At 35.4% G+C, this 12,676-nt stretch overlaps 1 protein-coding gene across 1 annotated transcript in view; it reads left to right on the forward strand.

Moving 5' to 3' along the window:
- The first annotated feature begins 963 nt into the window (after positions 1-963).
- LOC143914929 (uncharacterized) overlaps positions 964-12,676 on the forward strand; it is a 218,411-nt gene continuing 206,698 nt past the window's right edge. The window contains exon 1 of the mRNA XM_077435339.1: positions 964-1,180. The gene's annotated coding sequence lies outside the window, so the exon portion shown is untranslated. The remainder of the gene's footprint in view (positions 1,181-12,676) is intronic.

Consider the following 12,676-nt stretch of genomic DNA (forward strand, 5'->3'; position numbering starts at 1 on the left):
CTCACGACTTACCAGGACAAATACTCAAAAAAACAGTACGAATAGTCACCTTAAGTTAAACAGAAATGGTGTTTTTGCAACTAAAAATTGGACTTCCGCCACTTTTAAATATAACGGCTCAAATAATGTTTTTGGGAAGATACATATTTCTACAAAACATCAGAAAAATTTTGATTTATTTAAAAACATACATAGTCTGTACTTTAGAAAGAGAATTCGAAAAGGTGTTTCTATTGATTATACAGGTATTCCTCGACTTACGACGGAGATACGTTCCTGAACCTCGGTCGTAAGTCGAATTTATATATCTATGTATTTTTTTTTCGGTAGTTTTACTTACTTTTATTAATACAACTATTCAAATGAATACATATTTAAATTGAAAAAAAAATTAAACATCTCTTATTAATAGATCGAATTACTTTTTATATTTTAAAAACTTTTTTATTTAATTGAATTTATATTTATTAATACAATCAGTCAAATGAATACATATTTGAATTGAAGAAAAATTTAAAAATCTCATGAAATATATATATATTACTTTTTTTCGGTCGTATGTGCAAACCGTCACAAACCGTAGTACATAAGTCAAGGACTACCTGTATTTTTAAGTTCGAAATAAATGACTAATATTGATGATAATTATCGAAATGTAATTAATTAAGTTAGTGTTTGTTTATAATAATATTTAGTATCTATATATAAATAAATAAATTTTTATGAAAAATTGGTTGTGAAATTTGTTACGACCAAACAATCAGCTGGGCAAATCGACATCAGTACTAGAGACATCTATGAGCCAGCCCTAGTAACAAATTTTGACAGCTGACGTTTGGTTCGCGTCCTAGACATAGAACTGTCAAGCGAAAGGCGAACGGTGCCGCTGCGGCCAGTACGTTATCAGCGCGAAGGTCGTTAGTAGTGGCATTCGCAGCTGGCAATTCACAATTCGCAATTCGCAATTCGCGGCGTCCGTTACTCGAAAGGCGACCGCAGCGACATCGGCCGCCGTGACAAACAAGTACGCGCCTCGCAATTGGCAATCGGCAATCGGCAACGTTCGAACGTGACATCTCCGGGGGGCGCAGAAGTCTCTCGGAACGCGTCTCCGCTTCTTCGATCAGCTGACGGACGCACCCTTTCCACACCACTTCCACCTCAGGACCTCACACTCCCGGTTGGTTTCCTCGTACGAGCTTGACAACCGTCAAAACATAACCTGCAAAGGGTAACCGTCGCATCGTATCGCGAATGTTTCGATAGTCGGTATTTTGGCCGAAACACGTGTGACAATACTAGAGGCAGTCGGCGAGCGTGACAGTCGCTGTCAGTTTGCGCCGGGACGTCTGCGCGTGCGCACTCTTTTTGCCGCGGCTACCCTTTTCAAATTTATACTAAACTCTACTACTCAAAACTTCTGTTCAAAACTTCTTGTGTGCGTTGTGTGAATTTTTCCTCCGAGAAGGTTCATCGGTGAGTTTGTTTAATTTTTTCGATTCGATTCCATTGTTTGTTTTTGTTTGATTTCAATGCGTGTTCATTGTCTTAACCCTTCGGGTGCTGACGTCTTTTCTAAGAAACGTATTTTTTACGAAACAATCGACTTGAATTCATAAATATCCAAGTCTGACCAGCAGTATTAAGAGGGCTGTACACTCGAAACCTTAATTTTGTTGCCGTAATATATTGAGTGAATGCGACAATATATATCAATATATATATATTGAATGAATGCGACAGTTGCGCTTCGACCAGATAATACGTATTTTAAATCGACAAAATCGAGGTTTCGTATTCTCCGATTTTCTCCTCCGAAACTGGACCAATTTTTAAAAAAATTTCATCATCGGTATGAGAAAGATATTTTCTGTGCAACTATGCGCGTATTTTTTTTTTTAAATCAACCGTTAAATAAGCACGCTGGACTCTTTTCGTGGGTGTAAAAAAGAGGCGATTTTGTATATGTTTGAAAATAACTAATCAAAAAAATAAAACGATAGATGCATCCCAATGGTGGATATCCATAGCATATTAAAAAATAATTTCTCTAGTGCCATAATTGAGGAAGGGAGAAGTGTAATATGTTTGTATGGACAAGGCGCTGGTGCTCAGCCCTATTAAAGATTAGCACGGAATCTCAAAATAAAACCACCGAGCCAATTCGATTTTGCTGGCTAATTTAATTTTGATTTTTAAATGCTTTTTATTATTACTAAATTATGTTCACAGTACATCTTATATCTATTTTAATAGCACTACTGATATACTGATCATTTTCTATTTTACAATTTTAATTTAATTTTGTTAGTAATCATAGTATTACATTATTCTAATGTTAATGTACAGTATAATAGGAAAAAGAGCTCAAAAACCTATTTACAATTCTTATAAATGCTCATAATACATTAATTAAAGACTCTCTAAGGTCAACGACTTAAAGCAGATTGTGTTTAGGTAATCTGTGTGTTATACCTGAAGGGTATATACATTTTGTTGTAATCACCGAGACTCTTCATAAGTGTGTTAGTATGGTTATTACTAGTCACCGGACCCAGAAGGTGCCGCGTATTGTTCAAAGGTTGTAAATGCATTGTTAAAGGTTTGCCGAATCTTTTTTACAAAGGATTTACAACAGTGGAACAATGGATAGCACTGTGACTATCCTACCTCTAGTTATTACTAATAACTAAAGCCCGGACCCTGAGGGGGCTGTATATTGTTCAAATGTTGTAAATGCATTGTTAAAGGTTTGCCGAACCTTTTTTACAAAGGATTTACAACAATTGAACAATAAACGGCACGCTTCCGATCCTACCTCTACTAATAACCATGACAGAATCACTAATAACTTATTCTGTCATAGAATCTACCGGTTATTTTGTTAGTAATGTCTGTAACAAACGGAATATTATTCGTGGTATGCAGTTTTTTCAAGTTAGTATATATGGGTGTATTATAAATTTAAATTTAGGGAGTACTGCTGGCTAATAGGAGTTAGAAAATGTATATAGATTTACCCTTTGGGTGCTGACGTCTTTTCTGTTGAAAGTCCGCCACGCTGACAATTTCGCCTACATTTTCAACTAGAATTATTTAGAAATTCAATAGAAAGCAGGTTTAAAAATTCTAGCTAATCAAAACAAACCCTAGATAACTACCGCCGAGGATTTAAATTTTTGTTAAGGTGTGATTAGACTCTAATATATCTCGCAACAATATAAAATAAAGAAAACAAGTCTATTAATTAATGCATATTTCCAAAACTAGTTCCATCTTCTTCATTGTTGTTAAAATGTAATGCTCACAATCTAAAATTTCTAAAGATTTTTTTGATCGGGTAATTCTGCTATGGTTATAAATTCAGAAATTCTAGTGTCAACCAGTCTTTATAAACACGGACAAGGATTACCCGATCCATGTTCAATGCATTTTTTTTCAATGCTATTAGCGGGTAGTATTCTTGTCAACTTTGTGCATGCTCAATTTACAACGCCTATCGGCGTTTTGCAAGCCCGTGGACTTGTCGGCAAAACGCCGATCGGCGTCGGTCAGCATTCAAAGGGTTATTAAACATACGCACGTTCTCGGAATTGCTAGAATCCTATACAAATAAAACGCTCGTAAAGCGAATTGGCACTAGGATGTGATGTTGACTTCGTAAATATGATATCATTTTATTTGCATAAATTATGCTTTTTAAACCCATCATTTATCGACTTAATCATATGTTTATTTTTGCGAGGTTCTTCTACATATACATATTTCACTTTGCTCATTGGTCTGACAACATATTCATTCTTCCGATCGTTTTGAATTTCCGGTCAGTTTTTGCGGTTTGGTTAATAATTGATATTCAAGCCAATACGATGGTAAAAAATAATCGTAATTGACACGTTTTAAAATGCTACAATTTAGTAGCTTTATATAATATATTTTCCTTTCAGCTACTCTCTCGTTCTGTCAGATTTTAATCGTTGAAATTTGCTCATGTTGAATGTGATTTAATAAATTTTACTTTTAAATCGACGATTTATAAATTTTTCATTGTTCGAAATTCAAACATTATTTTTGTCAATAAAAATTCTATTGTTTTGATTTTTTTTCACCGTTGAAATTAAAGTGCCATTTCGACGCAGACGCCATTTCAGACTTTCAATTTATTGTTGCAATCATATGTACATATACATATATCTCGGCTGATGAACTTTCGATAGGTAAATACACATTTGATTTTGATATTTTTATTACCAATAAGCGATAGAATCGGTTCCCCTAGTCTTTGCTAATCAAAATGATCAAACATGGATCAAGTTTTACAATTGATACAAATGTGTAGAATAAAACCAAATAGGTATTAAGTATAACTACACAACCCAATGAAGCCCACCTAAAATAAACATTTGAAAATAGATATAATGGAGAGAATAATTTGCTATTTATTTGTCAAATTCTAGACCGAATATGTATGAAACGTTTTGGAATGTTCGAACACTCCCGCTTGGCCTCTGACTATTTTTACTTTATCTATGCAAGTAGTAACAATAGAGTTATGTGATCATGCAAAAATTCGAACTCGAGATTTTTTGACTGATTCGAACTCAGAATCGATCACTGATCACGTTTTCATGATCTAGAAAAAAAATGTGCGTGTGTCTGTGTATTTTGGGGATTTTTTGAACACCGTTAGTCCTATTGAACTGAAACTTACATAGTATCGGTTACTGAAATTCTTATCGATACGACGCAATTTTTTAAGTTGACCGGAAATGGTAATTTATAGGTGTTCTCTTTTTTTTTTAAGTTTTTGAATTATCTCAAACTGCTAACCGAATCAGTGAATTTTTTTTACATGTACTAGAAATTATAAACTTTATACCCTAATATTTTTTGAATATTTTTACCTGAACTGGAAGTAGTACTTTCACTCTAGAGAATCGAGGTTTTTTTATATTTTTCTCAGAAACCTTTTAGCTTATTGAACTGAAATATCTAGTAGTCTAAGCTCAATACTAAGTTATGTATAAAATTTGGTAAGCATCCGTCAACAGAAAGTGGCAGTTTACTCTTGTTCGATTTTTCTTCCACAATTTTTTTCGACCCCTTAAACATGTGTGTTCTTCACGAAACAATTCAAGTATAATTCTTGTATCAATGTGATGAAATTAAAAAAATAATCACTAAATTTTATAAACCGGAAGTGGGATTTTTTCCTCTTAGAAAGGTCAAAAAAAAGTTGTAGCCACGATTCTGTCGACCCCTTAAATATGTGTGGTCTTCACGAAAAAATTCAAGTATAATTCTTGTTTTAAATCTAACCATATCGTTTTTTAATGGAAAGGCATTTCAGAAAATGTTTGTTCGGAAAAAAATAATAAATTTGATTAAAATATAGCTAAAACGTGTTGCCTGCCGGTCTCCGTGATGAGCCGGAATGTTAAATTACAGAAAACGTAAATATAGGAAGGCAAAGATCGAAAATTGAAAGATCTTAAGTCGAAAGATCAAAAAAAAAAAAAGGGTGCATGGTAAACGGTACATACTCACTTAATTTGCGCGAGCAGGATACACCAGGAACAAGAGGAACAGGCTTTTCCTCCCGTATTCTGCGCGCGCACATTAATACGGGAGGAACAGCCTGTTCCTCTTGTTCCTGGTGTATCCTGGTTTTTTGATCTTTCGACTTAAAATCTTTCGATTTTCAATCTTTGCCTTCCGATATTTGTGTTTATTGTAATTTAACATTCTGGCTCGTCACGTAGACCCGTTGCCTGCAGCTATTTACATAGGTTTTAGTATAAAAATAAGTTAGTGTGAAATTTGAAATGTATGTCTATAGGTAATATAATTTTTTGACGGTTCACCTCCTGTACGAAAGCATGCTCAAATGCAATTTCGCTTGCATACATTCTAGTGCATACATTGTAAATGCAGGTTGTATTGCCGTGTACAACGAAGCGAACGAAACGAATTCGGGTCAAGGTGCTTTCGTGCTCAAAACCGATATATAAATTTCAGCATTTGAGAGAGAGAAGTCATCTCCGGAGCCGAGTTAGTTTTACGAGATGACTACCTTTTTTATTGGCGTTTCGATTGTCCGTGGAATGCAAGGTGGGCTCCTGACATTCCGTCGGAACTGGTTTATCCAGAGTCTGGTTTAGCCAGAGCCGGCGATCGGAGCTCTTCTGGACCACCTTCCAGCGAAGGTGGCTGCGATCCGTTTTCTTCGCGAAAAAACCCACCCACGGAAGGTCGTGATAGTCGGGTCGGACACAACTGGAAAGTTGATCCGTTCTTCGGTTCCAAACCCGACGATCCAAGGTCGCCCACGTTCGTCTTCGCGAATGGAACCAACCCAAAAAAACTGCCACGATCATCATGATGATGATGATGAAGACACCTCCAATTTGCCCCTTCTTGTCTCCTTCTCTGGCCGACCGATTAATTGACCGATCCTATTGTGGTGTCGCACATTTTGAGCACTTTCTCACTATTCGTTTTGTATGTACAATTGTTCATGTATTAAATCGTCGTCATCATTAAGCTTCGGCGCGACCCTGCGCACCATTGTTCATTTTTATGGTGGACCGTTTTTTTTTAATGCTCTCTAGCTTTGTAGTTTGCCTTCCTTCCTGGAAAATAGCCCTGGAAAACTCACATTTTTTGTTCCAAAAGCACGCTCCACCGCTGAAGACTAGTTATCATTAGAGTGCGGACCCAAAGCGGGCCGTTCGCTGTGCTTTGTTCAATTTTATGAAGAACCTTTTTTTTGCACATTAGCTTTGTAAATAGAGCCAAACCGCCCCGATTCCTGGAAAAAGCACGCTCTCTAGTCATCATCATCATTTCCAGGCCCGGCCCGAGAGTATATGGCGCCCCTAGGCAGATTGGTTTCAGCCCCCCCCTTAAACTTTTAAACAATAAATTTCATGAAAGCTCTTAGTTCATGTATTAAATCATCGTCATCATTGGCAGGTCCGGGCCGAGGGTATATGGTGCCCTTAGGCTGATTTGTTTCAGCTCCCCCCCATAGATTTAACTTCCTGCGTTTCTCGTAAATTATAATATTTTACAATCGGTATTGTTACTTCGAGTAGAAAAATTTAGTTGAATATAACATGTTTTAAGTTGAATGTATAAGGTTCAAAGAAAGTCAAATTATATATATTTTTATTTTTTCAATATAATAATTAAAAACAGAAAAAGGGACCTCTTTTCTATGGCGCCCTAGGCATGTGCCTAGTCTGCTGCACCTTTGCGTTGGCCCTGATCATTGCAGTAGTTCAACTGCTGGATTCCAATTTTCTGTGTTTTGAATAACACTCATTCATTTCATTACATTATCCTTATTTCATTGGACTTGTAGTCTTCGTTGGGTCATTTTAAATTGTCTCGAGTACCATTTGGGAATTTTCTCCACTTACCGAGATACGTATATGATTAACAATTTTTGGTAGCTATAGCTCTGATTCTTTATAAATTGCGTCATTTATTGCTGCAGTGTAGTGTTTTAATTGGTCATTATTTTATTGTTTTCCGTTTTCAACATAGAATTATATATTTGTAATTAAATTTAATCAATTATATATGTAAGTTTAATAAAATGATATGTTTTTAATTATATTATATTATTTTAGTGTTACTAATTATAGTTTTGTTAATTTTGTCAACTATGTTATATTATAGTTGTTAGTATCAGTTTAAAATTGTTGATTGTGAAATAATTAATTAGCAATTTGCTATTTAATAATAATAATAAATAAATTTCATTTAATTAATTAAACTTAAGTAATATAATTTTTGCTTACTTAAGTAATGTTAGGTTTGTAAGTGAACTTATTTATCTCAATTAGGTGATTGTGCGAAAAAGATTTTTAATATTCAAAGATATTCACCAGATATATTTTGAATATATGTAATTAATGAGAGTTAGAGTTGCACGTTTTATAAATCTCAGGAGTATCTGGTTTACATGTAATTTTGAGGTCGTTTCGAAAAGATGCGCAGAAGCAACGGTTCTTGGCATGCGCATATTTTTCGTGGAGTGGGGGTGAGCCTTCGTAAATGAAATTGTATATATGAAGTATAGACAAAACGTGATCAGTCAGTTTTTTTTTAAATACTACAGTTGCCTATTAAGTGTTCGGAGAAAGTATCATATTCATATATATCATGTATGAAAGGAGGCTTTTAACCCGAGGGTCGCGAGGTTCAAGGGGTCTTACTCTATACGTGCACGTATTTTTTGAAGAGTACTAATTAAACTGACCCAGTTTTAGCTCAAAATGATTTTTTACGACCTCCCATTTTTATTTTTCGTGTGCCTTTTCCGAACAAAACATGAATCTACGATGATTCCATTGATTTACTGTGCAACCTAATTTTTCTCTTTTGACGTAGATTGACGAGCGAAAGTTTCGCCTGGTATGCAAAAGCTACTCCTCTCGCTGCGAACATCCTAATGAAATTAATACGACTCGAAATCGTGAATTTTATTTATTATATGTATGACAACGAGATACGCCAGGTGGAAATTAATTCGCACTGATTTAATATAAATAAATAAAAGGAAAAGAAAAAAAAAAACTGGTTCGATCAGACTTTGCACCGTTCTACGGCATTATAATATATGTATGTATTATAATAATGCTATTCATATGTATTCAAATCACATGCCGTAAATGTGATTTATCTATCAGCTGATTCATATGTGCTACGTTCTGCTTACTCCGTGCAATGTTGTCATAACACGTTATATTTATGTGTAAATTAATGCATCGCTTCCAAGTCTGGAAACTTTTCAATCGTGCCATATTATACATACATATGTAAGTTCCTACTCCTCCCCCCCCCTGTTGCCTTTTGGAAGGCTCTCATCTAAAACAGCGATTCTCAACCTTATTTTGACTCTCGTACCTCTTGGCAGTTCAATTCTAATAAATATTGGTATCCATCACATAAGAATATCTTATAATGTATTAAGTCTCCAAACACCCCTAACTGCTTTATAGATCTCGTAAATATTGAAATATTTGCCAAATCTGCAGTGGATTTTTTTTAAATTAGCTCTACTTATCGATTCCAAATACTAACACACACACACTATCTTGGCGTGTGTTATGAAAATTGAATTCAGTTTGATTTGTCTCTGAAAACATAGTTGTTAAAATATTCGGTTTCGTTTCAATGTAATCAATAATAATTTGGGTTACTAGTGAGTGAATTGAATTCATATATATGTACATATGTATATGCATTTTACAACTTTCTCTTTCTGCAGTGTGTGTGTGTGGATTGATCCTTACGACTAGCAAAGCTTGCTTTGGTAACCGTTTTATTTATATTAATTCAGTGTGGATTTTAAGTGATTGCATTTTTTTTTTAGATTTACATATGTAGATAATATGAAAAGCTTTGAAAGGGTTACTTGCCACTTATCGGATAGATTGCAGGTATCTATATGTACAGGTAATATGAAAAAATCAGACATCGGTCTGCGTTGAGTAAGCAGGTAGAATTATTAAATTTTAACGGGAGAATTTTATGACGAATAGCTTTAAAAAATAGTATAGTTTCCATATAAAAAAAAGATGTTGAAAATTTTCCAAGAAAACTGCATTATCTACTGACGAAGTGTATGTACATATAAAGTAAAAAGACTTGTTATGTTAAAAAAATTTCATGTTATCATCACTCAGAGATTGGCGGACAATTTGCTTTTGACAATTTGCGAAAATGGTTCACTTTTGTCCTACAAAGCTAGAGAACAAAAAAGCTTTTTAGCACACTCGTCGCTTTGGAGCAATCTGTTGCAAGACGAGTGTGCTTGTTTAATTGATGTCTAATTAAAAAAGAAAAAAAAATACTCGTCTCTTCAAGCATTTTTAGAATTTTCACTTGGAATATTCTGATTTATCTATCAAAGATTTATTCTGAACTATTTTTTTTTCGTAAAATAACACAACTTTTTGAGTACAAATTCGACAATGGACTAGGCTCGCGAAACGATTCCCTCAGAACAAATCAGTGCGGAGCTCGCGAAAACAAATAACGAGGTCATGGAATGTTGCATTCTCTATCGATTTTTCGACAAATCATTCAGAAGATTAAGTTTTGGATACAAACGAGATGTTGTTAAGAAAGGTAGGCTACTTAGGATATTTCTGTCAGCACAAAAATGAAAAATTATACTCACTAAAAGACATATTAAGCAAAAAAGCATTTTGCTTAGTCTATACCCAGTCACCTCTTTTAAGAGTCACAGCACGCTTCTGGAACATATGTATCTAATCATAAATTAAAATTCCCAGTGAATTATATGTATGTACATAATTGAAAGAACATCTTGGTCATCGGTAGACTCCAAAAATCAAACTAGCGGTATAAATAAATAATTATTCAAACATTGGACAGATCGGAGCGCATCCATTAGCATATCATTATTGTAATCAATCGTGTGACGTAAAAATTACATTCCGAGTGGGTACCGTTAAATTTGACGGATTCAACACATTAAATCGACCCATTTGTATTATATTTCGGGTCGATTGAATGTCTCCGATTGTGCCCGATTAACACGTGCACAAAATTTGCATAGGTGTTATAAGGGTGAGATTGCACTCTCGATTTCGATCGATGTGAAGCAACTTTTGCTCGTTCTCACGGCTTGTTTTTGTTTATTGTTGTTGTTGTTCTCTTCTCATTGTATCATCACTCTTTGTGTTTTCTTGTCATAATTAGCGCAGTTCTCGTCTCGTCGTCTCGTTTTGCGCAATCGGTTGCCACACCGATATCTGCCCGCACGTAATAATACGCATAACGAATTGCACTCGTCCACTTCGTGTTTTGTTCCCGTTTAATCACCAATCGAGTGCGAAAATATGTGGGCAGGTTCGTGTCGACTTTGAAAACGGTAGTGGAAATGCTTTGCTTCGATTGTGATCGGCCGGTGGTGTGAGTCCAATTTGCCAAATGAGCAGGCCTGCCCAACTGTCATCGATATATTTAATTCAACTATCGACTCTATATATGTATGTATGTAGTTTTGATGGAGAATCCTCACGCCGAATGGGGTCGACAGGGTGTGCTCGTATCCGAATCGGTCAGAGTGCACGATGTACATATGTAATCTCAGCTTTCGGACTTGGATGGATGATCCACATCGAAGTGCGACATATTTGGACTGTCATTGTACATTTTGAATCTAAATCAGTCAGTCGGCTTACTCTCACCGGTCGTTCGGTTCGGCCCAATAACCCAGAACGTCAACAGATACCGGTTAATTGTTTTGTTTTCGAGACGCACCACCAATAAGTAACCAAACAATCAGACCCACTTTGAACACTCGGATGTATTTTTTTTTTAATATTCATTATAATTATTTTTATTTTCGGTATCGGTATGTAATGATGACAGTGATGATGCGGCATTTCTTCGCGTCAGCCAGTGGGCAGAAAGTACATGTGTGTAGTCGTACAATAGCCTAGTCGTTCCTAGACCGAAATAAAATTTGATGTATTTTTTTGGGAACAATTTAAACGTCCATTTTATAAAATAAATGCATTTAAAAAAAGTTTCCGTACATTATAAAAATTTTGTGTGCATTTCTAAATGACGGATACAGATTTTATTAGAAATTATTTGCCAATTAAAAAGCGTATGAAATGTGTATTAATATGACAGATGAACTGTATCGGCAACGTCGCGAATACCAAAACACGAATCGACAACGACCAACGCTCCTCTATAGTGGATTCCTTAATTTTTACTCTTCGGCTTGCGACCTACGACCTTGGCTACGACTACGACCTGACATCACCATTCATATTCATACGTAATGCATAAACAAAAGTGAACAATTTTGACAGTTGACAGTTGTTAATAGCGGAAGATTGCAACGTTGCCACTTTTTGTATCTATTCTAATGCATTTATTATTAAGGTATTATTAAGTATCTAAGTATTTTACTCAATGTACGGTTAAATCGCACCCTTTTTTTAACCTTTGCAATGGGCATAAACAAAAATTCGATTAGAAATAATGGCGGGAATATTTCGTGTTGCGTGGGTGTGCTTGAGTATCGAAAGTGTTGGGTCAACTTTGCGGGATGAAATTAGCATACGAGATCGATTCCTTTGAACGTTCTCGAACCGAAAGATGTACGTAATAAAGTAGCGTACGTTTCCAATGATAGGTCTCACAATATGGTATGCCAGAGTACACACTTACAAAGGGGAATGCTGGGTACTACCGTACCGCACCGGTAGGAATGTTCGCAATGAGCGTGGAGCGAAGCGTACAATTTTCTCTAAGGTTTATTATTCGCGCTCTGCTCCGGAGCTCGCTCGAATTAATTTGCGAGTTATTTACAATAGTTGGTTGTATGAAACGGGAATAAATCGAGTAAGGGAAAATAATCGTGGGTGTTTTTTGTATTATTATACATATAATAATTTAGACGCAATATAAGCACACTCGGTTTTCCGGTTTCCAGGAAATCTATATTTTCGTTTCGGGGAAAGATTGATAATTCTGAATATGTTGTTAAAATGGTGGTTCTATATTTGCTTTCAAGTTACGTAGAAAATGATTTTTCACTGAAATTGAATAGAGAGCCTCGTCAGCAGGGCTTTCAAGTTGGCTTGAAAACCGGAACCGAAATACCGGGTTTTTATTT

The sequence above is a fragment of the Arctopsyche grandis genome, chromosome 7, assembly GCF_051622035.1.
Source record: "Arctopsyche grandis isolate Sample6627 chromosome 7, ASM5162203v2, whole genome shotgun sequence".
Taxonomy (NCBI): Eukaryota; Metazoa; Arthropoda; class Insecta; order Trichoptera; family Hydropsychidae; genus Arctopsyche; species Arctopsyche grandis.